Below are 5,543 nucleotides of genomic sequence, written 5' to 3'. Positions count from 1 at the left end.
GAGTGTCCCCTGGTCTTCGTCATTTTTGACGGAGTAAAAAAAATCGATCCACTTGTACCCGTTCTACTCCACTCGGGATTTTGTAGACTCCAGTCCTATCTCCCCTCAGCCGTCTCTTTTCCAAGCTGAAGAGCCTTAACCGTTTTAGTCTTTCCTCATACGAGAGGAGTTCCATCCCCTTTACCATCTTGGTCGCTCTTCTTTGAACCAGAACTTAACGCAGTACTCAAGGTGAGGGCGCACCATGGAGCGATACAGAGGCGTTATAACATTCTTAGACTATTTACCATCTCTTTTCTAACAATTCCTAGTATCTTGTTTGCTTTCTTGGCTGCCACCGCACTTGTTAATATTGTGGTTATCACGCTGATTGTATTGTATAAGAGTCCAATAATGGACATGTATGGCTGCAAACATACGAGTTTACAAGTTTATTAAAAGTTTCTTCTAATCCTGCCTAATCAAGCTTCAAGGTGGTTTACATATTTAAAACAAAGGAGGATACATAATGAATTAAACAAACGAACAGATAAACATGAATTACAAAACATAACACGGACTGGAACAAGAACAAAAGGGAAAAAGGGGAAGAATTACGTCATTCGGATAGAAACGTATAAATGGGAAAGGACATTAGGAAGGGAAAACTTAATGGCCGGATAAAAATGCATGTACTGTACAACATCCTTAAAAGGACAATCGTAGGTCAAAGGCATCTTTGAACGGGAATGTTTTTAAATTAGATTTGAAGGTGTTTAGTGAAGGGATTCAAGACAAAGTTGGACAAGTTCCTGCTAATCTGGAAGGTGTCAGGTCAAAAGCGCGCCGGGACAAAGGTGCGCCCAGACAATTGAGCGCAGTGCGGAGGTGCGCGCCGCTCAAAATTAATGTTTTTAGGGCTCCGATGGGGGGGCGTGGGGGGGGAACCCCCCCACTTTACTTAATAGACATTGCTTCGCGTTGTGGGGGGTGGGGGGGGGTTGTAACCCCCCACATTTTACTGAAAACTTTACTTTTTCCCTGTTTTTAGGGAAAACGTTAAGTTTACAGTAAAATGTGGACAGTTACAACCCCCCAAACCCCCCATAACACCGGCGCGATCTCTATTAAGTAAAGTGGGGGGGGGGGTTCCCCAACAAAACCCCCCATTGGAGCCCCTAAACACAGTAATTTTGAGCGGCGCGCACCTCCGCGCTGCGCTCAATTGTCTGGGTGCGTCTTTGTCTTTCGCGCCGTTGTCTATGAACCAACTGGAACGTACGCAGGTGAGGCTGGAATCATTTGGTGCACTGGTCTTTGACCTAAGGGCCGCCACGTGAGCGGACTGCTGGGCACGACAGACCACCGGTCTGACCCAGCAGCGGCAGTTCTTATGTTCTTAAGTGTCTAGGAGCCGAGTTCCACAGCATAGGGCAGGGGTGTCCAATGTCGGTCCTCGAGGGCCGCAATCCAGTCGGGTTTTCAGGATTTCCCCAATGAATATGCATGAGATCTATTAGCATACAATGAAAGCAGTGCATGCAAATAGACCTCATGTATATTCATTGGGGAAATCCTGAAAATCCGACTGGACTGCGGCCCTCGAGGACCGACATTGGACACCCCTGGCATAGGGGCTGTGGAAAATGTTGAACAGAGAAACAGAGAAAATGTTGGTTCGCATAGGGCTAATGTGACTTCAGGATGGGACCGAAAGCAAGTTTTGATTAATTGGTCGGAGGGAACGTTGCGAAGAATATGGAACTGGAATAGGGAGCCTGCGTCGGTGACTACAATATCGCCAAATTTGCGCATGCTTTACCTTTTAAAGTTCACGTACCTCCCTTACAAAAATGACCTGCAAATTGTAAAAGGGTTTGCTGTAGGATATTCTTAAAAATGAGAATTTCGTTTCTTGATGCAACAATATGAGAAGGCAAAAAGTTTCAAAGCATTACGATGACAAAAGTGTGAACCAAACCCAGGTGCACTTTGATCCCGAATGTAATTAACCCTTTCAGGACCATAAGGATCGTAGGCCAATTTTTGTGGTTTTGACGACATTTTTACGGTAAAAAGGGCTTGCAGATGCCAAAAAATTGATTTTTTTTGTGAAATATCATTATTTCTATTTAAAAAATCACACTTCTGGCTTATGGACAGTGTGGCAAGTGAATCTTCTCGTCAATCTGGCAACGACGCTAATGAATGAATGTCGGAACCAGTTTGTTTACATAAAAGGCAGTATCCTATGGAATCCGTACATATCAAATTTAGAACTGTAGACTATCCCAATCAAAATTGATAGGATTTTAAAGTTATGGGACAAATATGTCCCTTGGTCCTGAAAGGGTTAAAATGTAAAGGTAGTTTAACGGAGGCGCAGGAAAGGAAGAAGGGCCGAGAAACCGAGAAATAAACCGCTGCAACTTCCTTATTTTGGGAAAGTTCATCAAAATCTCTCCGGCTCCTACTTTCCCTCGGAACCTCAGCAAACGGATGAATAAGGTAGCCTAATTAGACTTTCCGTTCTGCCCCACACTTTTGACTTTGTACCTCGAGCCATTGAGCGAGCTAATGGGATTTTGGCGTGGAACTCAAAAGGAGGAGGGAGCTGGAAGCCGTGATGAGCCCCGGCGAGAAGCGAGGCCTTTCTTTCCTCTAAAGCGATGTCAGGCCTATCGGCCTTCTCTTTAGTCCCCCCTGACAGGGCTGGAGGCATTTCTCTATACATGAATATGTCTCATGCATTCATGGGCCTCTTTGACACCGCTGCCTCTTTTGTTCGGCGCTGAAACCCCCCCCCTACTCGTCCCCTCGGCCTTCGCTCAGCTGCCATATGGTGCCTGATAAAAACAGGCGCACAAAGAGGGAGGGGGGGTGGGGGAGGGGCAAATCGAGCCAGGGCCGATGAAATTGATTTATTTTGATTTTTTTTTTTTTTTTTTTTCAGAGCAAAAGAGCACCGAGAACAGAAGAGATATATCGGACTATGAAACCTTGCACGGGGCAGGCAAACAGGCCGTTCATATGACACAAAAGAGAAGGATTTGGAAAGAAGCAGGCGGATTTTTAGTTTTCCTATACTGATGCTATCTGAAAATGACTTATAGCCCAAATTGTTTGCCTGCGCGGTCTGGCTGCTTTCTTCCAGCCAACAAAAGGCATAAAATCCACAGGCATGCGACGAAGCACTTAACAGACCACTTTGGTTTATAAGTGTTTATATAAGTTTGAAACTAATATATAAAAAAAAAAAAAGAATCTGATTTTGTTAGTAACCAGTTACAGTATTTGATTAAAGTCCTCATTAGAATAAATTCATGTAAAAAAACGTTCTGAGCTCCTCTGGCGAGAACGGTATAAAAAATTGAAGAAATAAATACAAAACCACGGATTTTAGCATCGGCCATGGCGGTAACATCTCCAACGCTCATAGAATTCCTGCGCGCTTCGGAGCTGTTAGCGCCGCGGCGGGCACTAAAAACGGCGTTACTTTTTTGTAAAAGGGGTGGTGAGGGGGAGTACATAAAGGAAAGATTTTTACATTTCTCATTTTGGAGATAAATAGATGAATGAGGAGTTTTCTTCATTTTAAAAATAAAGGTCTCTGTGCTTAAGGACAGCTCATTGTGCTTGATGATTTCATAGATAGCTTTCAGAGCCTTTTGGGGGGGGGGGGGGGCTTAAAAATATATATAGTGAACCCTCGATTTTCCGGTCCTCGTTTATCCTGTCTTCGGATTTAATGGACCACAAATTCGGCATCGGGCCCTTCTGTGAATTGAAGTTCGGGCATGCGCGCCGTCTCTCAAACAGCCGTTTCCGGCAGCAAATTAAATCATTTTCTGCTTTCGGGGAAAAAGAAGATCCTTGGAATTGACTGCGGTGATGCGAATCTTCACACAGTGAGGAAAGTGGCCACCGGCACGACCCCCCAAGGTTTAGATCAGAGAATATCCCGGAGTGCCAAAACAGGGCTGGGTTTGGGGGATGCGCAGCTTAGTAAAGTTAGGCCCTCTTTGACTAAGGCGCACTGATCGATTTCTTCACACAACGTGGAATTAAACGCTGGAATTTGTTGCCGGAGAATGTGGTAAAATCAGTTAGCTTAGCGGGGTTTAAAAAAGGTTTGGATAATTTCCTAAAAGAGAAGTCCATAGGCCATTATTGGGGAAATCCACTGCTTATTCCTAGGAGAAGCAGCATAGAATCTGTTTTGTTACTTGGGACCTGGGTTGGCCACCGTTGGAAACAGGATACTGGGCTTGATGGACCTTCGGTCTGTCCCAGTATGGCAATTATTATGTTCTTATATGAGCCAAGCATAGGACAATCAAGCCATTGTGACATCACTGATAAGTTTGGCTCTTAGGCATTGGAGGAATGAGACTTTATGACATCATAGTCTTAGCTCTGGAATGTTGCTACTCTTTGGGTTTCTGCCAAGTATTTGGGACCTGGGTTGGCCTCCGATGGACCTTCGGTCTGTCCCAGTATGGAAATTCTTATGTTCTTAAAATTTGTGGTATAGAAGAAAAATGTATGGTGTAATAAATACATCTCTATATATAAAATCGGATGTATGTATGTATGTGCCGCGATCACGCAAAAACGGCTTGACCGATTTGAATGAAACTTGGTATGCAGATCCCTCACTACCTGGGATGATATGTTCTGGGGGTCTCGCGGCCCACCTGCACACATGGGCGGAGCTACAAACAGAAAATCATATTTTACCCATTCATGTCAATGGAAAAAATGTAAAAAGCTGTGGGATCTCCAGTTATTTTACTTCGCAACCTTGACCCACCAAAACTTTGCAATGGCACAAGGCTTTGTGTAAAGAGGTTACTGGCCAATGTAATTGAAGCGACTATCTTAACCGGAAAGGGACAAGGTGAAACCGTATTTATCCCGCGGATACCACTTATTCCAACAGATCTTCCTTTTCAGTTTAAGAGATTGCAAATTCCAGTGAGACTTGCATTCTCTATCACAATCAACAAATCACAAGGACAGACTATTACATACTGTGGAGTGGATTTAAGATCCCCCTGTTTTTCCCATGGACAACTCTATGTTGCTTGCTCAAGGGTGGGTTCACCCAAGAATTTATATGTTCTTGCTCCTGGAGGTGAAACTAAAAATGTTGTTTATAATCAAGTTTTGTGTTAGTTGTATTGTATTCATTTTGTCAAATATTTCACTTTATAATTTGAATATTGTACTTTTTATAAAGCTGTAAAAAAATAATTTCATTCACCACTATAAAGTATCTTTATTTCAATCCATTTACTGTGTTATTGCTATAATTAAATACCCGTGCAACGCCGGGACATCAGCTAGTATAAATATAAAACTGAGCAAGTAGATGTACTTAAAAAGTGATGAAGATGACAAAGTATATACAGTATTTAAAAAAAAAAAAAAAAAGTATAAATGTGAATGAACTATGGATGAGCAGCTTTGTACTATGGGTCTGTGTTGAAGAGAAAGCCCCTATTGCATCAGTGGAACTGGATTCCAGTTGTGAAAACAACCCATAGCAGAATGGAAATAAG

At 43.0% G+C, this 5,543-nt stretch overlaps 1 long non-coding RNA gene across 1 annotated transcript; it reads left to right on the top strand.

Annotated features, from left to right (window-relative positions):
- Positions 1 to 2,350: 2,350 nt before the first annotated feature.
- Positions 2,351 to 3,604, top strand: LOC117352683. The gene is made up of 2 exons (XR_004537758.1): positions 2,351 to 2,487; positions 2,933 to 3,604. It is a non-coding gene; the product is annotated as an uncharacterized LOC117352683 (long non-coding RNA).
- Positions 3,605 to 5,543: the final 1,939 nt, after the last annotated feature.

Source organism: Geotrypetes seraphini, chromosome 1 (genome assembly GCF_902459505.1).
Source record: "Geotrypetes seraphini chromosome 1, aGeoSer1.1, whole genome shotgun sequence".
NCBI lineage: Eukaryota > Metazoa > Chordata > Amphibia > Gymnophiona > Dermophiidae > Geotrypetes > Geotrypetes seraphini.
The sequence above is the reverse complement of the archived record's forward strand: the minus strand, read 5'-3'. Positions and strand labels throughout refer to the sequence as shown.